A 26,693-nucleotide genomic window follows, 5' to 3' on the forward strand; every position below is an offset into this window, starting at 1 on the left:
TTCAACGTGTCTGTGTAGAACTCTGTGCAGGAGTGCTTTCACTGCAGTTCTAGGAAAAGCATCCGGATTTCGAACTCGAAAGCGTGCTTTGGGACTTCTAGAAAGAATATGTCACATTGTACTGCCTGCCGCTCTCAAGGAGGTAGTAGCTTGGTTGGATGCATTAAGCGATGTTCGAGGAATGGGACATGCATTTCATCGCTAAGCTCCCTCACATGAACTCATAAAGGCTGTCTTACAGAGGGACGATTGCGGAAAAGGTTAGCACACGTCACTTCCTTAACGGTATTAGAGCAGGTATGTTCTTGATTAGATTGTATTTAAAAAAAATATGTGAGGCTGACGTATGTTCTCTGCGGATGGCGTGACCACTCATTTGATTCGAAATATGAGCTTTCCATAGCGATTATTCTAAAAGCGCCAGTGGAAATGCGCATACCTAGATGGTGTAATGGATCTAGCATCTTAAGCGCGCTTGGGGCAGCAGTGTTATATACGACGGTACCATAGTCCAATCGTGAGCAAGTTAGGCTCTTATAACGATTCATCCAACAACTCCTGTCGCTACACAATGTTGTGGGGGATATAATTTTGAGGAATTGATTGCTTTGGAATTGATTATCTTTTCCAATCAGCTCCATGTTGTTTTTCTGCAAGAGAGCCCTTATAGCGGAGGCATCTTGCTGCAGAAATTTGAGTACAGTTTGAATAGTGTGTGAGTCAAGATTATTCCATTCTTATTCTTATTTCTTAAAAAATGTGCGAGTACCTAGAACAGAGACAACAGCAACGACGTGTGTTGAGTAAGCTCCTGAACCACACTTTGCAATGTGATGGAAATGGTTTAAATCCCGCATCTTGGACTTGAAAGTGTGATGGCGCAATGCTGACGCATTTCTCTTGCGTTTATCATTAAATCGCCACTTGGTGTTTTTTTTCCGTAAGTACACCAACAATCGCATGCTTATGTAGGCTACTGGCTAATATATCTGCCTACTGACTACTATGTTTGTGGCTACTGCCTAATACAAGCTTCTGCGTATGTCACACGGTTGTGTTGAGTCAGTGCAGGCGCAGTGTGATGTAAGGGAGGTATTCCCGAGAGCTTGGTGCACTTTATCTTTTTCACCACTCGCAATCGAGCTTAACGTATGTTGTGGCGTGCCGTAAGCTTTATGTATCCCTTCGCGAACTATGAAGCGGATTAATTTTTGAAGGTACCCATTCTTGCTAACAATAGTCCTTAAAATGCCTGTACTGGATGTCGCGTTTACTTCCCACGCATAAAACATCAGTTGATAGGAAAATGTTTTGCCCTAAAGATGCGGTGACGGTGTTCGAAGAGCTCCCCCTACGAACAGCGAGGAGCCGCTTACAATGCACACCGTAGACAAGCGTCTGGCAATCCCGGAAACCAAATGGGAGTTTGGACCCCTTCTCGCTGCCATTGCGTTCGTTAAAAGTTGCTGAGTCGGTATTTTGATAGTTATAAAATGTTGTGCCGCATTTAATAAGTAAAACACGAAGTAGCAGAGGACACTAAGGCACAAACATGGCGCGGACGATAGCCTAGCTGTTAAACAGCTAATGTGATACACATGAAACAGCATCCTGCGCATTCGTAGTTTTATTTTCATTTATTAATTTGTAAGTGTATGTTCCTACCTCGATATTGCGCTTGCCCCTCTCTTTACTTAAACGGAACACGTAAAGTTGCATCACAGCTGTAACTTTAGCGTTCCTATTGCTGTCACTGTGGTCTCTACGCTGCCTCGAGCGTTTATTGTTCTTGAGCATCGAGCCTAAGCTCCTACCTAGCAAGCGAGAAAATACCACCTGTAGTAGTTGACAGTGTGCAAGGGAAAATGCTGCCCAAGACAAGAATGAACATGAATGCGCGTGCTAGAGTTTGTTAGTGCAAACGGCAGCACTTTCAAGATGAAGCGTTCTGAACATTCACCTCTAGCAGTTATTCAAGAGAGAATGCCCAAACGCACTTCTGCACTCACAGAAGTTAATAGAGAAGCCGACAAAATTTTTCGCAGCTGCATAGAAGCGACAGTGAAAAGAATGGCACAAGCGAGCCGCGGAGAACTAAGTAACAATGACAGGAGCGTTGCGGGCGTATTTCTAGCGAACCGATTGCACAGAAAAGCAGCTAACAAGAAACCTCTGGAAGCAGGCGTTTTCGTGTTGTGAGTGTATTGTCAGAAATGCTTGAGGATGATTATGTTATTAGAAAAAATATTCTGAAGTAAAGTTAGCAGTCTCTTGTTAAAGTAAGCGAAGCTAGTTTGTATTCTTTGTTGAGTTATTCTGTACTTCAAGATTCGTTACCTTCTGCTTACGTTGCACAAGTGCACCAGACAGTCCAGCGCGAGCCTTGTGTGCAGAGGCGCGGTATTGTTTAACGTCGTCGCAAATTTCCCTCGCGTTCATCTCGTTTATAGTAAATTGCAAACAGGCCCTTGACTCGCATTCAGACGTGAACCGCCTATTTCTGCCCAACCATAACTGAAATGGGTCTTGCCACTTCATAGCAAATTATAGCAAGTATGCTGCGCCAGGTGGCAGGAAGTGCTGAACATTTTGCAAAAAATTGCATTTTTCACTTGGGACCTGCGGTTTCACCTGCTGCTTTTGCCCACTGCACTGAGCGATCAAATAAATGTACGAAAATATGAGAAGATGTTGCTACAAATTATAAAAACATCCTACTCGGACGAAAGGAGGCTTGAAAGAAGAGGTTCAAGAAACTAGATGCTGATTTCACTTTATATTGTGATGTGTTGTGAGGTTGAGGGTGATGTGGTTGTGAGATTGTGAGGTATAGAGTGATGAGGGATCGCGGTAAGTGGCGGGGTTGGGGGAGGTGGTGTGGTTGTGCGGTTGGTTATTATGCTGGTGAACAGATTTATCTCATCCCTAAGGGACCGGAGATCCACGTCTCTGGGGCTGCTTCCTTGACTCGGTCCGCCCTGGTGGTTTCTGGTGATTTCAGCGTGGTAGTTCTGGGTCTGTTGGACGTGCGGTCGAGTTGTCGGTCCTGTCATTCCTTGATAGAGTCTCGTGACGTTCGGTCTTCCTCGAGGGGTGCTATTTTATTTGGTTAACATGGGTGGCTGGGCTTGCAGGTTCCATCCCCGGTTGGATGAGGGCCATCGCAAATGATGCATGAGGGTATGCAAACTTGTAAGACGTCCTCAGGGTGGTGTGTGTCATATTTCTGGCACCGGTGGGTTCTGGCTTCATCACATATGTTTGTGCGATGGCCATCCTTCCTACAGTTGGCGCATGTCTCTAGTTTGTATCAATATGGGGTGCAGATGTGGCGTACCCCTCCGTATACACTGAGCATATTGGTTCCGCACGGGCATATTCCATTAACACTCGAAAGATGTGCACAGTCGAGCCCGGTATCTTTGTTTCAGCAATAATTATTATAGGAATCGTTTGGAATTCTCGCATTTGTTTGTTTTGATAAGTACACTGTGTCTTATGAACCTGTGTGCAAACAAAACGCTCCGTCGCTGGCATCTGCGGCAAATACGGTTGTCTAACTGCTCACCATGCTGTAACATGAAACAATATAACGGTACTGATTCGTAATGCCATGTTGCCTTTAGTCTGAGGTAAACTTAGTTAACTAGAGGTATAAGTTATCAGAGCCAAATATATAAAGCTGCAAATGAACCGTAAAATTAACTCATTGAATATTTTTCCCTCACGTTGTTGCATCGGCTTGACGCGTGTACCTTTCTTTGTCCTTGTCTTCCATGCTGTGTTCGTGTTGCCATGAATTGCGAACTTGTCCAAGCGCTTGTCAGCTTTATTAAACAAGTCATTGAATTCACTTGAATGTAATAGTGCATTTCAGGTGACTGACGTGTTATTTGTTTTATGTAAAATTATGAACTGGCAGTAATTTCGCAAGCAATAAAGCGCAATATTGTTTTTTTTTCGCTTAAGCTGCGGGGGTCATAGAATGCCAGAGAATTTTCATGAAAACAGCCAGGGAAAACCTGAAAAAAAGATCGTGGAGTTTGAAAATGTCGGCATACGTATGCTGTCTTGTTATATGACATACAAGGCTTCCACAGAACCTCTCTAATAAATATATTTTTAAAGTGTTTAACCTCACATCAGATTGAGACAAATTGGCACCATTTATTGAACAAAAAATGAAAGTGAAGCACACTGATATGGCATTTCTTAATAAATTTTTGGGGCTAACTAATATCCCTAAACCTCGAAACGCTACAAAAATACTCATGTTTGAGAGCACCTTAAATAATTTACTGGCAAAGTCAGTCCAACCAGGTAACCTTGTTTCAACAATTGATAGAGGGATCATTTGTGATAATTACAATAATGTGTCATATATGAAGTTGTGATAAAACGAACGTACTGTTGCTGCAGCGACAGGATCAGTTGTGACTTTAATTGTTCATCATGCCATAAAATGAAACATTGCATAATAGTGCTGATTTGTATTCACAATCAGCCATTACTCATACTTAAACCGCATAGAGTATTGACTTAAGTGGTATCAACAAATATAATAGGCTGCCTAATGAACATGCATAGAGTAACAATTGTTATTTTTGCCTCACATTGTTGTATCTACTCATTTGCAGCATACATGTGCAGCATCTTTGCAATATACGGCGCGAAGGTCAAGGCACGCCGGGTGACCTTGCTTACCGAGGGGATGTAGTCTGTAAATCTGTAAATAGTGTCTTTCGATAATAGCAAAAGGAATTCTTCTGAAGAAAATTAATATGTCGCACAATAAAAAGAGTTAACTCAATATCGGTACACTTGTTTTCTTTCTTGCACTGCATGATTCACCACTAGTAGAATTGCTTCGTTTTTTTTTCTGCTTATGAAACATATGAGAATGCAGCTGGTTCAAAAGCATTATTAGGCTAATAATATTAATGCATAAGTGCAGATGTGAAGAAACAGGTGCACATGCATAATATGCGTTAATTTTTTTTTTGCCGCAAATTTAACCTATTTTGTATATCGCGGATAGCCGCCAGATTTCATTTAAGCGGGTGCATTGCAAGTACCTAATATTTCTTAAATGTGCTGGTGAACAAATGCTCATGCAGCCTTAGATAAAGATTCGCGGCTACATGCATTTGACATTTTTCGACTGCTTGCGTCCGCGTGCATGAATTTTTATGTACAGTTCCCTAGATTGGTTCCCATATGTATGCTGGATGCCATAAACATTTATAGACGTTTCCAATGGAGAGCTTAATAAAAACCCTAGGAGGGAGTGTTGATATAAAATGGAAACATAGTTGGCAAAATGTGGTTTACATAGCTAGCATATAGGGGGTCGGTCCCGGCTATTTTAGCCAAGCTGGTAAATGAAAATAAAAGGTTTTAAAAAACCTGGTGCAAGACATACTATTACTAAAGGACCTACACATCAGATCTCTCAAGGCTGTACACCATAGGTATTAAATTCAGATCTTTGTGCACCGTCTTTTTTTATATTACTCTTCGTTGAACAGCCCTAAATTTATATCAGCTAGGACACCCTCTATCGACAATAGTCGACAAATAGTCTAAGACTAAAGTCTATAGCCTAGCTATAGATTAGTCCACAGCATTGTCTATAAATAGTCTACTAAGTAAATTTCTACTTTTCTAGGGTTATACAGTCCGAATTTGTAGATTGAAGTCTATACAATGTTTATAAGCAAATTTCTTTAGGTTATCTATAGATATTTGTCTATAAACGTTCCGTACATTCTACTTTTCTAGACTTAAGTCTACGAAATGTCTATAAGCAAATTTTTATAGACTATCTATAGACGTTTGTGTAGAAAGATTGCACAGGCTTCAGTGTACAAATTAGAACTATATAACCCTATGCAATTTTGTCTATAGAGATTTTACAGAAATGTGTCTACAAAAAGTGTGAGGCCATAAGGCCATAGACTGTCTATAGACTGGTCTATGGGAATACTCTATAGACAGTCTACAGGTATTTCTCTATAGACATTCCATAGAATTCAGTCTACAAAAGTAGATTTGTATAAGCTTATGCACTTTTGTCTATAGACATTCTGCAGGCAATTGCCTACAAACGAGAATATTCATTAATCTATAGACAGTCTATAGACTCAAACATTTTATAGACTAGTCTATGAATTGTGTAAGACCATTAGTGCATAGTCTGTCTATATAGTGGTGTAAAGAAAAATCTATAGACAGCCTATGAACTTCATAGACACATGGCTATAGACTATCTGCAGGCTTACTACAAACATTTTTGTAAGAGAACAGTGTTGCAGAGCTCGGTTTAGGGTATGGCTCGCTATACGTTTGTTTTGATACTTTAGCAATGATACGGATCGTCGAAATGACTTTTCGACGTTGCCGTTGGCATCGGCGGTGCCATGCTCTTCTGCTATCAAAGACGCATGCGTGGACAACGTGTGGATTATTAAGGGGCTTTCAGCGACGGAAATTCTGTTATACTCCAAATGCGACGACGCCAAATGAACGCACCGTCATGCTATGCTCAATCGGCCCTGATGGAGCGAAGGTGGTGCTATAAGTTCCAATGCTGGCGTGAGGCTTTTACCGACACATGTTAATCTTCTTGCTAGCAGCTGCGCGCGAAACACGCCGTGAGGGACGCCAGGCTAAACTTATGTAAGCCTTTATTTGGACGCGGATCAACACCGACGTTTTCCCTTTGGCCTCATCCTGTGTCCAGCAAGGTGCGACACCTGTAGGGACACTCGCTCTTCTCTCAATTCCAGCGTTGTGAAACCCCTGGTAGGGGCCAGAACGCTATTCCTAATTTTAAACGGCAGCGTTAAGAAGCCCGTGTCGGTGTCGGCGTCCAGCGTCGGCGTCCAGCGTCGTACGTCTCCTCAGCAAAACACATTTCGAACCAAATTCCGAACCACGCATACCCGACCTTTTCTCTGCCACCAAGGTTCCTCATACCTTGTCTTTCATTCTTTACAAAGTTATTCCTCGGAATGTTTAAGAACGGCAGCCCAAAAACAAATCAAATAAAAAAATACACCGACAATAGCCTTTATGTTAGCTCTTCTCGGGCTGAAATATTAAAAATGGGAAACAATAATAGGAGATCGACCCACGCAAGAGGCCGCGTTTCTGCCAGAAACCGTGCCTTCGTGCATAGCGTTGGCAGCCAGATTTTCCAGGTAAGCATTACGGTTACATAAGCTACACTTGCCGGGAACCATCAAAAGCAGTAAGGGGTCTTTTAACGCTATCGCGTTAAAGGCGAAGTATAAGGGTCCTCCAAACTCTCCTTTAAATGAAATATAACTTTGTGAGAGGACTACAAGTTAATCGCATGATCAAATATTTATTTGTGTCTCTCTCTTCCAGAATATTTTAGACAGTCGCCCATTTAGGAACAAGCGTTTTTTAGTCCCTGCATATTCACCTCGTCTAAAATCGACAATCAATCCAACGTCGGTGGACCGAGGCGCAAAGCAAAACATTAGTGCAATTCATTTACCGCAGGAACTATATTGAAAGCAAACCACCTGCTGTCCTTCAATGCTCAGATCTTCGATATGTGATGGTTTTTTGCAAGTTCTGCTTTATCGTTGCGCTCACCCCTATCTCTCACCTTTCAGTGCATTGAGCGTAACTGAATAAATTGAATTGTAACCCGCATTGCGGTTCTGCACTCTTGGTCCGCCAATCAGGCATTCGGAAGCACTGCTTTGGCATTTAGGCTGCTGCATGCTTATAAGCAAGATGGCTCATTAAAAAATTATTTAGAGCCTCACAAATGAGGCGTGAGAAACCCTCAACTGTGACCGATCATTACAGACACCTAGTGCAAAACAACTTTGTGAATACCCGACAACAGACTGTCGAAGATTTCACAAGCAATTATGGGGAAATGACTGATGTGACTGAATTGCAATAAAAGGTGAATGCATAAGAAGTGGCCTTCATCGAAGAGATGTGATTCATACTGTCAGACAACAACTTTAAACAGCGTGACACAAAATGCTTCAAAATCAACACCAGACAGGGTGTCTTCGTTCGCTTTGTCCCGAACGAAGCTACTTAAAACTCCTGTTTACGTGATGTACCCACCAGCCGAAACGAACACGGTTTTTTGTCATACGCAATTGCTTGGCTTGAAACGAGGAGGAAATTCATTAGCTGCTACTCTTTTACACCATCATGTTAGGAATTTAATTTGGGCACAAACGGCTCAATGTATCTCACTGACATACAGGCGCCCTGTGGGGACATCGTCTAAAGTTTCTCCTCTATGAAATAATCAACCAAATTTTTCATGAAGTTTCGACACACAGCATCTAACTGTATAGAGGAGTGTACAGAGTGCGAATAGAGCTGGATGCGGCAAAACAGAAAATACGTGCTATGTGCCCAAGTCTAAACGTCGAGCATTTTGGCTTGTCTCAGCAGACAGTTTAGTCAAGTCGCCCGAAGCAAACGTTTGTTTACGCAAAAAGTGTCCCTTTTGTGTGATGCCAAGCTTTGTAGACTTTTCTGCCCCTGTAGTGCATCTAGACGATTCTCAAACACGTGATGCGAAAGTCGCAATTCTCCTCTTAGCACTGCCTTCTCTAGGGCAGCTTGGTGCTACTACTTCAATGCACACCAGCACCTTTCAGACGGGTATTTTCGAAGCATAGCCTTAGGATTTGCGCTTGACGTTGCGTCTAACGAGGCGTTTGAGCATAACTTGCTGGTTTGTCGGCCGAGAAGCACGAGTATAACTTTGAAATCCAGGCGATGAGCGTATAATACTGCTCAAGTCACTTGACATATTGTTAAGCCTGTCTTGCTTGAATGTCCACGGATGATTGCTTTCACCTCTCCCCGTTCTCACCTCATCTATCATTCAACGTTATTGCTGTCAGCAAAGACGCGCTTGCTATACACAAAGATTTACGAACGTAGAGGTTATTCTGATAGCTTTGTGGACTGATAGCTTTAAATTGTATGCACAATAACAATTACGTACTGCATCGCTCATTATACACGACAGCAAGCTATTGTTAGGTTATAAATGCATTCAAAATTCTCCTGGAAATCGACCATCAACAGAACCGCTGTGTAAGATAAACGCAACCCTACCTACTGCCTTTCTCCTCATTGTAATTTATCACACTGCTATCTGCTCGCTCCCTTTCCACAGTGCAGTGTAGCACGCGGGAACGAACGTGATAAATCCCACGTATCTGTCTTGCTTGTGCCAATAATCTTACTTTCTGTCTCTAAAGGCTGACGGGTGTATAAACAGTGTGTGCACAAGATCAAGGTCAATATATTACGATGAAGACCGAACATAAAGGAACCAAGCAGTTTCACTAAAATATGACAATAGTTTCCTACAAATTAGTTCACCTTATAAACCCATCCATGCTTTCAATAAACACTTTGTGCTAGTGTATCTATCTGCGTAATGTCATAATGCCTCAATAGTATTAAGAAAAACTTTTTTTTCGGCCGAACATTTGTCTCTATAGCAAGAGATTATTTCACTAGCGTTTATTTCCAATACCGTTATTTAAGGTGAGCTGCTTCTAGGTAACAGATCCAGAGTCATTCTAATTATAAAACCATTATAGTGAAAGAACCTGTTTACTTCAGCAAACTAATCTGTATTAATGTGTTTGCTTATATGTTATGGATACGTTTCCAATCAGTGGGTGCTCCAGCTCAATACCAGAGTCCTACAATTCTTAACTTTATAATACTTTCATCATGCCTTCAATATACCTTCACTACCTGATAATACCATAATAACTTTCGAAGGCTGAAAATGCCGCACGTTAACAAAAAGTAACCGAAATAAAAAGGAAGGATTATTCTTACCTATACATTTAGAAGTAATATTTAATATTTCTTCTGAGATTTATTTGCGTCCCCCGAACAGATTCTCCTAGCGCGTGACAATTTTTTCGGCGCACGCAGTAGCTGCACGAAAAACAGGCATTTAAATTGTTGGGTCCACGTGCGAGAATGACATTCACTTGTTCAGTCACCGTACACAAGCATCAAAATAGCATGGTGACCTTCGAGTCTCGCCCTGGATCTTCCTAGTTGCGGAGCAAAATCACGAAAAGTGTGCTCAAATTCCTTGAACTGAAGAATTGAAGCATTGCGAAAAATATTCTTCCAGAGCGAGAAACCTACTAATAATGGCAGTCATTAACATCCTAATATGTTGTCGTAAATGTACACTTATTCCCAATACTGCGTGTCTCAATTGTGGGCACATCAGCGGGCACTACGAAATCTTACAGAGGAGAACTTGTGACACGAGTGTGCTTCATAATAAAACCACCCAAGCAATGAAGTATCAAAGGTTAAACACTTCACAAGCGTGCAAACTGTGTGCAGACAAAATAAAAGCACTACCACATGGGCAAGATTGATATCAGGCATAAAAGGTTAAAATACAGAAGCAAATAAGTGCACGCATAACAAGAAAATGATGCAGCATTAGACGTTTGTTGTAAAAACACTAAACTAGCCTACTAGCTTGGAGAACAAAGTTTTCATATTGTAGGGATGTGCAAAGCTCGTAATTTCATTCTCGCACAAATTATTCCAAACGGACAATATTTTTGTCCAAGCACCAGTCAGTTTAATCCAGGTGCCACGCATTTACCTCCAGCGCCGAATAATTTAATCTACTAGCCACGTATCTGAATTCTAGTGCCAGTGAATTTATTCCACAGTAAAGATGCATTTGCGGAGGTGTTCTGGGACGTTTTAATGAACGACGAAATTTTGCGCCGAGCAAAGATAACTGAAGAGTATTCCTAAATAGTTTTGTCATGTGGCAAGAGAAATGCCTTTCCCGCGTGATACATCATCGAAATAATACACTGCTATGGATGTTATATTATTGTGATGAACAAGTAATGAAAAACGTAGCGCTTTGATGGCTTTGCTGACATGCATTGAAACAAAGCTGCAAGCGGCAACAATCCGTTGATTTCTAAAGCCTATAAGAACAGACTGAAAAGAGCGTCACGTGACAGCTGCTCATTCTGTTTTCTAAAAGCATCGTTGACCTGGATCCTAAATGAACCAGGGTCGAGCCATCTCTGCTATTATAACCGTGTAGCCCACCTCAGATCACGTGGAAGAGGGCGTCATGGGATCTCACACACACACAAAGCGCATGCGACAAGGCGTGGTGAAGTATGTCACGTGTCACGTGTGTAACTTTCAGAAGCACAGGTGTTATTCACAAACACAGCGAGATGGGTGTCAAACGAGCAGGCATCGCAAAAGCTATGCGATGGAACACCCTCAGCGAGCGTCAAACCCCTCGCGAAAGGCTGTCACGTGACTTCGCGTATCTTTCGCTACCCAACGCGTGATTCCGAACTGACATGGATATCAAATTATCGAGCTTAGAACAAGCTCTACTATGGTAGGCATATCCCTCCTTAACCTAGACGCAGCCACATCGCCAAGGACAGCACTACCTGCGCACGATATAAACAGTCTGGCCAGCCAGTGCTACTCCAGTGGACAGGGGAACGGCACTGCAACTGCGATGGCTAATGTATCCTGTATTCGGTTTCTTCAGGTGAGTAACAACGAATCGTTTTATGCCAAACGCTGTGACAAACGATTGTTGTTGCTGGTGTCATGTCCACACGTTCTTCGTGACATTTTAATGAATGCATGGCTGTTTGGTAACGTTATTTGTATGTTGCGGCAACGTCGAGGTCACTGGTGGTCCGAAACCTAATAGGACCGACGGAAAACATACTCCGTCCGCCGAATCTCGGTACAACACAGAAATACTGCGATATTTGCGAGATCTTAAACATCAGACTGAGCGCCTTAGACAAGGCCAGGCTGATTTGCTAAAGTGCATATGTGATGTCAAAATGGCGCAGCAGTCGCTGGAAAATAAAATTGTTGCAATGAATGAAAGACTTGTGGCAGTCTAGGTCAGGAATCAAGTACTTGGCGACACTGTCGAAAATGTCACCATTACAGAAGTGCTACTTAATGAGGCGACTCATATTACTCAATAAGTTAACTGTCCTGTGGTCAACATGGAGGACAGAAGCCGTCGAGACAACCTTAAATTTCATGGCGTTTCCGACTGCTTCGAAACATGGCAACAACGTGAAGAAAAAATTACTGCTCTGCTGCAAGGGTAAGTCGATCCTAACCTAAAGACCCGCCGTGGTTGCTCAGTGGCTATGGTGTTAGGCTGCTGAGCACGAGGTCGCGGGATCGAATCCCGGCCACGGCGGCCGCATTCCGATGGGGGCTAAATGCGAAAACACCCGTGTACTTAGATTTAGGTGCACGTTAAAGAACCCCAGGTGGTCGAAATTTCCGGAGTCCCCCACTACGGCGTGCCTCATAATCAGAAAGTGGTTTTGGCACGTAAAACCCCATAATTTAATTTAATGATCCTAACCTAAAGCATGATGCCAGTCAACGGGCTCATGGCGTAGGTGGACGATATTCAATATCAATACTGTCAATGAAGGCATGTAATAGTCAAATTTAGTACATTGTATATTGTCACGTGGTGGTGACGTTGAAGAACACAGTAGGAATACTGTTAAAGACAAAACTAACTTTTATTGGGCGAACCTGTGCTCACAAAAACAGGCTACACTTATAGCACAACGATAGCGGCGAACACAGTCGGCGATCGTCGGAAATCTGATCAGCGGGTCAAGCGCGTCCGCTTTTATACAGCAGTCATCGAATGTTCCAGACTAATCGTTCGGACCCGCGTGCCTTTCACAAAGTTCTACACCATTCGCGTCAGGCGATGAAATTAGATAACACAACGTTCGGCGACAACAGGCAGCCGGATAGAAGCATCGATAACTTTCCAGAAACTTCGGATACATGCAGGCGCGTCCGGCGCTGTGCGATTACATTTGTTAGGCAGCGAAACGTGGTCGCCCGATAAAGATAAGTACACGTGTCAATATCAAGGAAATGTTCTTGAAAAACCGGTCAGAACTGAAGGACACTAGCGTTGTCATTACAGACGATTTCTCGGCCTCTACACTTCACGCCCACGAAATGCTTGTCGATTTCGTCCAAAGCGCTTCCGCAATGGCCAGTTTTCCGTCTATGACATGATAAAATATTTTTGAATAACGCCTCTTAAATCTATAACGGCTTATCTGACAGCTTTGAAAAGATGTCCAGCAGAACTTCACCTCTTGCTTCCGGCAGTGCAAATTGCTCGATTCTGCACAGCGCTGGTGGACCATCTTCTAACACACGTACTCGTACTAACCGATATACGCAGTTATCGGATCCCTAGCCCAGCCCTTGCGCCACTGTACCAATTTGCGAAGGGCTGTTGTGTTAGTCCAGTGGCGACCTTTTCGCTAATGCAAGTAGCCTCATGAACAAGTCGCACAATTTTAACTCAGCAGTATCTTCAAGTGACGCAGACATTATTTTCCATTAAAACGAGGTTAGAGCACCTTGGTAAAATCAGACTCTGGCCCGCCTTTGAAATAATAAAAAGCGCCTATTTCGTCTGGCTCAGCCGCGACAGACACATTCTTGCTGGGATTCATATTTCTCACATTTTGTAGGCACCTGACTTGTTGTTAAAAGCTGATATATATATATATATATATATATATATATATATATATATATATATATATATATATCGGCAGTATGTTTTGCAATATTCATTCGCTGTTCTTGTGTACTGGAGAGAGAAAAGCTTATGTTGAGGTATTGCAATGACTTTCATATGCTTCAATGCGCTGTCACATCGTGACAATGAACGAAAAAAGAAGATGCAGCAGAAACTTCTAAGAGGTAAATACCGTATGGGGCCTGGTTGCGCCGGCTTTGAGGAAATAAGGAACAACAAGGTCTTCAGAGTAACAAATGGCAGACGCGAGAAAATTGGATGTGCTGAAGTCAAGCAAGGCCTTTCGTGAAAATTTTTCATCCTTCGCTTCGGTCGCAATATGGTATACCCGAATATATATACAGTCTAGCCCGGTTATAACGAAGCCACTTATAGCGAAATAGCGGTTATAACGAAGGGATTTCAATTTCCCATTCCCATCTTTGCATTTTCAATACATTTTGGGTCCCGTTTTAACGAAGAAAATAAGAGCGCGTCAGCGGATATAACGAAGAGATTTAATACGAACCGAAAAATAATCTGTCAATCAACACATTATTGCGTCGTTGAGGTGATTTTTTCCGCGAAAATAAGAGCAAAATTCGGCTGACGGCGTCCTTTCATGGCGTCGTCTGCTCTCCCGCGAAGTGAAAGGTTGCTTCACTGCATCGCATGGCAGCATCGATGCAGCATGCAGCTTTGGAATTCCGCTAGCGACTTGAACCTTGTGCCTGCGGGTCTAAGCCACATGAACTTCGTTTTCGCCGACGAAGGCCTTGTTGCCACCGAGGACTTCACGACTGAAGAAGTTGCCGGGAGTGTCATGGAAGAGACCTTGGCGGACAGCGCCTCCGACAGCGAATGCGTCGATGCTAGTTGTGCCACTACGCCGGTCACCTCCGCAGCGGCCAACGCAGCTGTTGACACGCTACGGATGTACCTCGGGAGTCCGGAGTTCGACCACATCTTTGGTTTGAAGTTGGATGGTATGGAAGCCGCAATCCTGAAGTCCGCACTCGCGAAACGTGTTCAGGGGACGCTGGACCACTTCTTTCAGCGGCAATAAATCGGTATGCCCATGTTAGCATTTCTTTTCATAGTCCACAGATAACGAAATAGCGGATATAGCGAAGGGATTTCCGATTCCCGCAGACTTCGTTATAACCGGGCTAGACTGTATATATATATATGTATATACATATATATATATATATATATATATATATATATATATATATATATATTAGGGCGAGAACATACTGACGCTCAACTCAAGATGGAGCACAGCGCAGCTTTAGAAAAAGTGAATTTCTTAATCCGTATTAGTCATTGCTTTAGACACAGGGAAACGCTTCGATGACAAGACTAAAGGCTCATTGTAATGAGCCCAACGTAGGCGCTCTCACTCGCATATTGCACCCAGTTTTTACTCATTTTCCAAAAATTCAGAATTATAGTCTTGTGTGGTGACCATTAAATCTATCTGCAGGGAAAACAAAAATTTGTTAAGGCTACAGCACTGTCTTAAATCTTTTTCTCAATCACATTCACTTCACCGTATTCCCGCGAAGCTCATGTGCAGCAATGAACAACTAACAAGTCCATCTTGCAAGGCTATTAAATTTGATTTTCTTGTATCCGTAACTGAAAGCACAGTTTTTGGGCTCACGACACAATACACCTCTACACACTGACCATCTGCGTATTCCATGGAAACGCATATGCAGATTAGCTCCGACGAGCTAATAGAAAAATTCGTCATCAATGTTTGCGTCAGATCTATCTAGTAATTTCATTGCGCCTGCAAAATTACTCCCACATTGCGTTTCCTGTGGCCATGTGAAACAGTCATTCTGAGAAAGTGTTATTTTTGTTACAAGTGTAGAGTAAACTTGTCGAGGTAATTTTTTCTTCATATTTCAGCATACATATGTTCTCTTGCATATGTATTGACAATACACTAGCCCATAATAACGTTTCAATATTGAATGCATGCCAGTTTTTTTTTATTTTATGCTATGTAGCGACATAACTCGCAATCTATAGGTAGTCAAATATGCACTTACCCTTGCATGTTTCCCGGCATTCTTCACACGTGGGAAAGCTGTTTTGCGTAGTTCCACAGTAGCTTTCCCTGAACGCCATACATAATTTGCTTCCAGGGCTAAAATACCACATGCCCTCCTTTCCAGGGCATGAAACTTCACGGTAGGCCTCGTAGCACCGGAAACTTGATGTTTCGTTGCCTAAATAAAGCAGTATAGTTACTAAAACCGCCCATTAGATTGAAATCGGGTGATATTGCCAAAGGAAACCCACAACATATTTTATGTTGTCGTAAGGTCGTCCTACTAGTTTTGTAAATTGATATCCTGCCAGCTGCATTGATGTCTACTATTCAAGACGCGTTTGCAAAACTCAAATGGCTAATGCTTTAAACTACAGATATCTGCCGTAAATTTTCCCGTGCGCTAGACAACGTTTGGATGCGTAAAATGGATGGATGGATGCTATGAGCGCACCCTTTGGAACGAGGCGGTGGATTGAGCTACGAAGCTCTTGGTATTATATTGCCTAATGCCCAATCTATATATAAAAACATGAAGAATTCGCATCTCCAAAGCTTCTGAACCCCTATTGGGAATTTGTTTTTATACGCCTTTGTTGCTTGTCGTTTCCCTACTTCTCTGCCATCAATCTTCCGATGACGTCTTACTAATCTCCATTGCATGCATGTTTACTTTTCTTCTGGTCTCACTGAACTCAAGCGATTCACGGAGGCCAGAGGTGCCTAAACCCACCAATGGGGAGATATCTTCACATTCTAATGAACATGCTTCATCGTTTCTCTAGCTGTGCCGCAGCAAGCACATGCTTCTTCATCCTTATATCTCGCTTTGTAAGTGTGTGTCCTAAGGTATCCGGATCTCCCTTCGAAAAGTAATGCGCTTCCATTTGAATTATTATAAATTGTATTTTTTTCGTTATTTCGTTTTTTCCTCTTATAAAGTTACTGATAGCAGGTTTCTCTTCCATTGCCGCCACAAATGAGGTTATCTCAGCCTCCTGACTTTCCGCTTGACGTTCTTTGTTGCGAGGCTGCCTTCCATACAGGTCGCATACTTGTTCGTAAGCTTCCTAGTTCATTTTCGCCGCTGTCAATCAATGTTATTCCTGTACAAATACCTGAACACTCTCCCAGCCTATTTACGTTCTTCCATATTCATCAGTCGTTCTATACAATCAATTTTACTGTGACCTTCCCTCACATCTAAATTGTCCAGCCAATATCACCCTCCAGAACTTCCCTTTTAATCTTCCCGGGAGTATGAAATGCGAGTCCTTCCACTGACCTTTGGTTGCCATCGAGTCTTGATATGTACCCTTGACTTCAAGCAAGCAGCCACATTTCCAAACGTATGCTGTGGAACTATTGCACTTTTGCACATACCCCGAAACACCTCGTACCTATTGTATCCCCATAGCACTCTGTATTTCATTACTGCCGCATTTCTCTTCCCCTTTGGTGGTATTGTTTCTACTGTGTTTCCATATATGTATTCCCTTCGTTTATCCATATACCGAGGTATTTATATTATTTTACCCGAGGTATGTACTGCCCTTGTATTGACACTGCATGTTCACTGTTTTCATTGAATACCATAACACCTTACTTTTAACGCTAATTCACGTCTCCCTGTCCGCAGATATTGACCAGACGTTGCTTATGCGTTTGCTTGTTAGCTAGCAACGCAATGTCGTCCGCAAAAACAAATCCGGAAGCTCCTGTTCTACTACTGTACCCGCATGTTTGTATGCAATTAAAACCGATTTTACTTCGACGTAATAGTTCTGCGAAAACCCGCAAGGTGGAGCGAAGTAAATGATAAAGGCAAAATGAGACGTCCACCCAACCATTAGAATTTCCACAAAGGAAACCCAAACGTGTTCTTCGAAAGAAAAGCCTCGCAATTGAAAAAAAAATCGTCCTGGTCCAGGACTTGGTCCAGGACTTGGTCCAGCAAATTGGTTTTCTTGGTAGCAAATCCTACGATTGGGTGAACATCTCATTTTCCCTTTATTAACGCTATTACTTCCATCCAGCTCCCTTCCCATCCTTACCAGGTACCTCATAAACAGCAGCCGTGATAGAGCGCACCCCTGCCTGACTGCCTTGCTGATATCATCCTCTCATCCCTTTCCATTCAATGCATATCCCATTTGCTAGGTAAATCTTTCTCAAAAGCAGTATGCAGTCGTTGCATTTGCGTTTCCTTTCCAAGATATGGCACGCTATCTTGCTTTCTACGATGTCGTGCACTCAGGTAATGTCTAAAGAAAGCACATATTTCCTGCATATTTCAATGCACTAAGTAAGAACAAATAATTCGTCATCCGGACGCCAGTCGTTCCTCAATCCATTCCCCCAATGTGGAAATATCATCTGCCCACGCTTGCAGCTTTAATTTACTTGCCTGCACTAGTAATCATTATATTACCGAAGTAATGGTCGACGGTCTACATGAGTGAATTCTACCTTTCTCCCATTTACTTTTATAAATTTAATTCGCTTTATTTGGTCCCCAACTCTGTCATATTCGGCTATATTTTAGGGGTTTTTTTTCCTAATGCTTTCAGCAGAGCTTCATTTCTTTTTGGTCCTACTTCATTATTCAGCTTAACGGAAACCCCATCTATCGCTGTGGCTTTGTGCTTAGGAGTTTTATCTTTGGCTTTCTTCTAGTTCAAATTTGCCGGAACCAACGCCTATTCATCTTGTTCCGTTTCAAGCACTTTTTTTTTCAAATAAAACTTCGTTTGCCTCGTAAAGATTTGACTGTTACTTTTTGGACGTAATTTATTGCCGCATCCTCTTCCAGTTTCTTTCCTCCTTGGTCAAGGATATGTCGTTCTATTGTTCCAGACTTCCTCCCAAATCAGTTTATGAGGTTCAAAAATATTCTAGGTGCGGCCTTCTTTTTCTCATGTATTTTTGGCAACCAACGTTCACTTTCCCCTTTTTTCATTGCTGTAACCAATATTTGAACCCTAGGCTTTTTCTCCCGGTATATTTTCCATGTTCTTGCCACTTCATGATGCGGCAACTGCGCTTTCCTTTTTCCTGCCTGTGCTGTCGAGGTGCTTTATGTCATTCGGCGATTACGTCTCGTATCTCCCTATTTCACCAGCTTTTCGGTTTCATTTATTTTCCAACGAGCATGTTGGTTCTCTTAGCGTATTTCTGCTGAAATTAAACAGAGAAGCTCTCCATATTCCCACTCTGTGCCTGGCAATTAGCCGAATTCTTCCACGACTCTTGTGAGTATATTTGTCATTTGTTCAGCGTTTGGATTTCGACTGGCATTTCTTCAGTTTTTGCTCTCTTTCCCAATTACATATCCCATTTTCTAGATGATGGGTTTATGGTCACTCCCTATGCTGCCATACCCTTCATCGTCAATGACCGTTTCTCTCTACATATTATAAATTACTTCTATCATCGGACAGTAATGAATGGTTGATTGACGATTTTCCACTTTCCCCGTGGTCCAATGAGCATTCTGACTGCTACTTCCCTTTCTTTCCGATTGAGTTTTGTTGCGCCCTTTCCAAGCGTAATTTTCAATGACTGGTGGCTCTTCCAAGTCCCTTTATCAACCACAATATTCCCATAGACGCCCTGTTCCTGGACTTCGAGAAAGCCTTTGACAAGGTGCCACACAAAAGGCTATTCCTTAAGCTCTCTCTGACCTAAATCTTAACCGGTCTAACTTCGACCGGCTGTGTGACTGCCTCACAAACAGGAAACAGTATGACAGTACTAGTGGACATACTTCCTCGTTAGCACGTGTCATATGCCCGTTAGCACGTGTCATATGTCACGTGCCTGGGACCATTACTTTTTTCTTATCTTCATCAAGGACCTACCGACTAACATCTCCTGCTGTATTCGCCTTTTCACACAGGATTGTGTCACATACCATCCTATCCATAATTTCAGTGATCGCATTTCCCTTCAAAATGACTTACAACTGGTTGAAAACTGGTGCAAAACTCGGTCAATGTCTTTAAATGTCACAAAAACTTCGCAGATATCCTTCCACCGCCGAGCTTCCTGCGAAGCATATAAGTACGTTCTTTTTGGCTTCGAATTCACCGTCATCGTATAAGTACCTGGTCATCACATTATCTCATAACCTTAGCTGCACGCACCATATAGCAAGCATAACCAACGAAGATAACCACGACTTGGCTATGTCCAGGGTAACCTTCAGTTTACCCCTTCTCACGTAAAACTGCAACGTACCAAAGATTTGTTGGTCCCAAGTTGGAATGGGCATGCGGAGTCAGGGACCAACTTCAGATCAGCTACAAAAAGCTCTTGAATACATCCCAAACCGCGCTATTAGGTTTGTTTTCTCAATTTATTCTCACTACTCTAGCATTACTGAACTAAAAGACAGAGTTATTCTTCCCAGACATGAGTCACGCAGAAAATTAGCGCGCCTGTCTCTCTACCATAGGTTTTGCGACTCGTCTCTTGCTCGCTTGATTATCATACCTGCTCATCGCCTTTCGCTCCGCAACACTCATTCTAAAGCTGTATATTCACCCCCTGGGCGCACAACTGCGCACCTCAAATCATATTTCACTCGAACAGTGAACGACTGGAATCATCTGCCCACCGAGTCTGTGCAACAGTCTAATCCTCATTCATTGAAGACCTGGCACGAGTGTATTATGCCCCCCTCATGTTTTCCTCTTTTTTTTTCTTTTATAGGCCGCGCTGGTATTCTGAGGTCGCCCTTGGGAACACTTCTTGATTACTAGCTACCCTGGCTTTCGGAGCACCCATGACCGCCCCCCCCCCCCCCAGAAAAAAAATGTAACTGTGTGACCAGCCAGTCGCCACCCCACGTCTCGTCTAAGCCTGTGATTGAAGTGGATGTCGTCTTATTGCGAACCACTTTACCTTGTCTCTTCCTCGTTTAATTCTACAACTTGGAAACCTTCCGCTCTTCTCAATCTCCATGTAGGATCATTTGAAGCCACAATATCTATTTATGCGTATCACTTCTCGATTCGCTATTTGGTGTTAGGCATAAGAACTGACTAGAAGTCGGATTCCTGATTAATAAGGATATAGCTGGTAACATACAGGAAATCTATAGCATTATTGAAAGGCTGATAGGTCTTGTTGTGAAACTTAATAAGAGGTACAAATTGAAAGTCGTACAGGTCTACACCCCTACAGCCAGTCATGATGACCAGGAAGTCGGAAGTTTCTATGACGACGTGCAATCGGCGATGGGTAAAGTCAAAACAGAATACACTCTACTGATGGGTGACTTCAATGCCAGGGTAGGCAAGAAGCAGGCTGGAGAAAAGTCAGGGGCGAATATGGCATAGGCTCTAGGAATAGCAGGGGAGAGTGATTAGTAGGGTTTGCAGAACAGAATAATATGCGCATAGTGAATACCTTCTTCCGCAAATGGAATAGCCGAAAGTGGATGTGGAGGACCCGAATAGCGAGACTAGAAATGAAATCAACCTTGTACTCTGCGCTATGCCTGGCATCATACGAGATATGCTCGTGCTCAGCAAGGTTCGCTGCAGTGACCATAGGAGGATAAGACATTGAGTTAGCCTAGACTTGAGGAGGAACCGAAGAAAGTGGCACATAAGAAGCTGATCAATGAGTTACCGGTAAGAAGGGAAAAAGAGGAATTCCGGATCAAGCTACAGAACAGCTATTCGAATTTAACTCAGGAGCAGGACCTTAGTGTTGAAGCAATGAACTACAATCTTATGGGCATAATTAAGAAATGTGCAATAGAAGTCGGTGGTAAATCCGTTACACAGGATAGCAGTAAGCTATCGCCAGGAGACGAATGATCTGATCAATAAACGCCAATGTATGAAAGCCTCTAACATTAAGCTACAATAGAACTGGCAGAACTTTCCAAGTTAATCAACAAGGGTAGTATAATAAGGATAGGGTTGAATATGCTCTCAGGAATGGAGGAAGCCTACAAGCAATGAAGAAGAAAATACGAGTAGGCAAGAATCAGACGTATGCGTTAAGAGACAAAGCCAGCAGTATCATTACTAATATGAATGAGATAGTTCAAGTGGCTGAGGAGTTCTATAGAGATTCATATAGACTCACGCCTCTGATGCCAGTTGTGTAATATGTACTTCACCTCGGTCCTCCCATTATCATCCCCTATTGTAACCATTTTTCTTCCCCTCTTCCGCTTCCCTTACGCAGAGTAGCAGGCCAAGTGCTCCATTATCCGGCCGACCTCTCTACATTTTCCTGTCATTAAACTACTTCAGTGGCACCCACGACGATAATGGAAGAGGGAATAGTCCAGAGGAATTCGATATCACACAAGTAAGGCCAGAAGAAGTAAAGAAAGCCTTGGGAGCTATGCAAAGCAGGAAGGCAGCTGGGGAGGATCAGGTAACAGCAGATTTGTTGAAGCATGGGTGGCAGATTGTTCTAGAAAAACTGGCCGCCCTGTTTACGCAATGCCTCATGACTTCGAGCGTACCGGAATCTTGGAAGAACGCTAACCTATTCCTAATCCATAAGAAAGGGGACCCCAAGGACTTGAAAAATTACATACCGATCAGCTTACTCTCCGTTGCCTACAAGGTATTTACTAAGGTAATCGCAAATAGAATCAGGAACACCATAGACTTCTGCCAACCAAAGGACCAGGCAGGATTCCGTGAAGGCTACTCAAGAATATACCATAGTCACACTATCAATAATGTAATAGAGAAATGTCCGGAATATAACCAACCTTTATATATAGGTTTCATTGATCACGGGAAAGCGTTTGATTCAGTCGAAACCTGAGCAGTCATGCAGGCATTACGAAATCAGGGTGTAGACTAGGCGTATGTAAAAATACTGGAAGATATCTATAGCGGCTCCACAGCCATCGTAGTCCTCCAAAAGCAAAGCAACAAAATCCCAATAAAGAAAGGCGTCAGGCAGGGAGATGCGATCTCTCAATGCTATTCAAAGCGGGTTTACAGGAGATATTCAGAGACCTGAATTGGGAAATATTGGGGATAAGAATTAATGGAGAATACCTCAGTAACTTGCGATTCGCTGATGATATTGCCTTGCTTAGTAACTCAGGGGACCAATTGCAATGCATGCTCACTGACCTGGAGAGGCAAAGCAGAAGAGTGGGTCTAAAAATTAATCTGTAGAAAACTAAAGTAATGTTTAACAGTCTCGGAAGAGAACAGCAATTTACGATAGGTAGCGAGGCACTGGAAGTGGTAAGGGAATACATCTACTTAGGACAGGTAGTGACGGCGGATCGGGATCATGAGAAGGAAATAATCAGAAGAATAAGAATGGGCTGGGGTTTGTTTGGCAGGCATTCTCAGATCATGAACAGCAAGTTGCCGTTATCCCTCAAGAGAAAAGAGTATAACAGCTGTGTCTTAACGGTACTCAGGTACGGGGCAGAAACCTGGAGGCTTTCGAAAAGAGTTCCACTTAAATTGAGGACGACGCAACGAGCTATGGAAAGAAGAATGATGGCTGTAATGTTAAGGGATAAGGAAAGAGCAGATTGGGTGAATGAACAAACGCGAGTTAATGCCATCTTAGTTGAAATCAAGAAAAGGAAATGGGCATGGACAGGACATGTAATGAGGAGGGAAGATAACCGATGGTCAGTAAGGGCTACGGATTGGATTCCAAGGGAAGGGAAGCATAGGAGGTGGCGGCAGAAAGTTAGGTAGGCGGATGAGATGAAGTTTGCAGGGACTACATGGCCACAATCAGTACATGACTGGGGTAGTTGGAGAAGTATGGGAGAGGCCTTTGCCCTGCCGTTGGCGTAGCCAGGCTGATCATGATGATGATGGTGACGGTCATGATGATGTTGATGATGATGACAAGAACCGACAATATCTGGGAAGGAATTTTTTCTACTTTTTCTTCTCTAATGCTGTTTTCTATTGCTCCGTGCCTTTTAATAACAATATTCCAGTGTCATTGTTGGATGGGCTCTTTTAATATTTTGTTTGCTACCGCTTTGCTTGGAGAACAGAGAATGTTGGAGAACCGCACCCCCTGAAGGCGAATAACGCAGCTGCACACAGGCAATAAGACATTACCAACCTTTCTTTACATCGCATAAATGTAATGCCGAAAGAAAATCTGTAGCAATCATACATATTTGATGCCGCGTTGCAGCATATTTTCATCTCTTAACGAAATACGTTGTAACATACAATGTATAAACACACGTGAAGCTCCAGAAGTATTGGTAAGCTTCAACCAAGCCAAAGCGTTCTACCACGTCAAAAAACGGTATTTATTTGAGGTGCTGCCTGCTACAACTTCATGTAGAGATTCTAAACTTCCCGCACACCATGCATCCGGAAACAACAGCTGAGCTGCTACCTACCATCATTTTCGCCCTTAGATTTTAGAGAAGCGGGGCAGGGCTGCCTGTCGTCATCCATATCGTTGTTGCTTACAGTTGACCCGCTGCTAATATCTTTTAGTTAAAGCCCACTTGGAAGAGGACTTTATAACGTAAGAATAGGAATCATCTTAAGGTTATCAGCGCAGGCCAACAGCATTACTTTGTCTAGATGAAATGAGGATAGTCTTGTAGGTTATTGCGCATTTATAATCAATAGGCATCACTGTTTGAAGGTGACTTATATAAAAAGAAATGCCATGCACTCACTATATGAGAAAAAGTTAGCATTTGCGCAAAAGCAGCACGGAAAAGAATGACTCATGTAAGTTGCTGTCAGCTAAGTAACAATGGCAGGGGCGTTGCTTTGCTTCCATATTCCTAGTTCACAGCTGGCGCAGAAAATAAATAGATAAGAAACCTCCCCAAGCAGGTGTTTCCTTTTCCTGAGTGCGCTGTCATAAAATACTTGTGGGCAATCTCATTGCAAAAATATTCTGAGAATAGCTACGAAGACTATTGTCAAAGTGCGCGAAGCTACAATGGGGTGATTCGCTGTCTCGTTTATATGCATCGCATGGTGCTTACGTTGCACAACTGCACCTCGCAGTCAAATTCAAGCCTGAGATTGAGAGGCACAGATTTTGTGTAACCTCGTCGCAAACGTGCGTTTCGCTCACCTATGATATGTTAATATTATAAACAGCATGTTGAATGGGAGTAATACGTGAACTGCCTACTTCTTCCGCACCGGAAATAAACTGATCAATAGTAGGTGGAAAATTGGTGAATGTCGTTGCGAAGGCAAATATATATGCATTTGACACTATAAATAAATGGATACTTCTGTGACTTTGCAGAATCACAATTGAAGGTAAAGTGAAGCGGTTGATTTCGACCAATTGGAATAAAAAATTCGGTTACAGATAAATAAATCACACATTTTAAAACGCCGCCCTTATTTGACTGGTCCGATTCAAGCCTTGTCAGCCTATAACGTCTGCTAGTCCTATGTAAAAAAAAATTTCAAAATGAAGTAATTCATTCATGCATTTTTTACGTTGTGAGGATATTGGCAGTATCATTCGCTGCAATTTCTCAACATGTGATCCTGTTGCAGGTCAAATTTCCTCAGGGGAGCATGTTCTGTGTTGTTCTTATAAGACGGTTATAACGCTCCGGATAGCCTGCATATGTTTTATACTGTTAAGGGCCATAGTTACTCCACATACAATGAACATTTTTATACATTAACTAATCCTACCTCTAATTTACACAAAAATAAGCAATGTACGATCTGAAGTTCAACGAGGGCTCCGTAGGAGAATACTAGACACCTTGGATAACAGGGGAAAAAGAAGGCGGAGAAAGGACAATCGGAAAGTTATGAACAACGCTTCTATTCTGGCCAGCAAAAGAATTTCGTCACCGATTACACTGAAGATAACCCCCGTTTCTAGTAAGAAGAAGGTTGCAACAAATTAGAAAGAGAGAGGAAGAGAAAAGCATCTTCATTGGGAGCAAAAGTATGGTTCTGCACGAGTGGTGTAAAATAAAGTTATGTCAAGTTATTGAGAAGCATTGCGGATGACGGTAATATGACACTTTAGAGGAATAGCCAGAATCTTTACCAAGACGAGTGCAGGTTTTACACCCATTTAACTTCGCACAAAAATATTTCTGCAGCCCTCCTCCGTCTTTTACTAAATTTATTCCGATGGCATGTGTTATTCTACCGGTAAACGGGCTAAAAACTGCTTGGTCGGAAAATGATTATAACGCTCAAAACCGCTAGCGCGCGAAATTTATTGTAAAATTCGAAAAATATCCGCCCACTCTCTGCTTTGTGTAAAAATTACCCATTACCTCGCCCATACTTTCAGGAAACAGAGACAAGGTACTTTATTTTTGTCCACCGAGGACAGGGGACCAGCGTCGTATCATGCATGAAAATACTGCGAAAGCGAGGGTTCAGTAATTTTTCCTAAAGTTCGCAAGTGAGCCAGTAAATTCTACATATCGAGACCAATTCTAGTTGAACTGCACCTCATTTCTGTTAAATATGAAGATTGTGTATAATTAGAGTTCTTTCCACACACTGTGAGACATTGCTTACCACAGCAGCATGACAAATGGAAACATTCTTTTGCTAAATGTTTATCAAAATGTATATTTCATCCGCTACAGTATTGGCTGCAGGATGTGATCTAAGAAATGTGCCTACAGATGCCATATACAGGTCCTCTTCAATAATTTCATCACCTGAGATTCTCTTACGCTTACCTAAATTTGCGTACGCAGGAGTTTTTCCATTAAGCCCCCATCGAAAAGCAGCCGCAGCGACTGAAATCGAGCTATCGCTCTCGAGGTCAGCAGCGATACGCCATAGCCGCTCTCCTACAACGACGGGTCAAACGCTCTTCACTGTTCCTTTGCCGACTATCAAACGAATGAGCCTTAATATACTGCGAAGGCCGTCGGGCAGTTTATATGAAAGTTATTAGGCATATAAAAGTTATTTCTTTCCAATATAGCGCCTGATCGTCGTGGAGAAGTGTTTGAAAAATTTTTTT

General features: G+C 42.5%; 1 long non-coding RNA gene across 1 annotated transcript; it reads right to left on the reverse strand.

Annotated features, from left to right (window-relative positions):
* Positions 1-3,833: 3,833 nt before the first annotated feature.
* Positions 3,834-15,897, reverse strand: LOC140219324 (uncharacterized). The gene is made up of 3 exons (XR_011895518.1): positions 15,724-15,897; positions 9,874-9,975; positions 3,834-4,022 (listed from the first exon to the last, which is right to left on the reverse strand). It is a non-coding gene; the product is annotated as an uncharacterized lncRNA (long non-coding RNA).
* Between the last annotated feature and the right edge of the window lie 10,796 nt (positions 15,898-26,693).

This window comes from Dermacentor andersoni, chromosome 7 (genome assembly GCF_023375885.2).
Source record: "Dermacentor andersoni chromosome 7, qqDerAnde1_hic_scaffold, whole genome shotgun sequence".
NCBI classification, from domain to species: Eukaryota; Metazoa; Arthropoda; class Arachnida; order Ixodida; family Ixodidae; genus Dermacentor; species Dermacentor andersoni.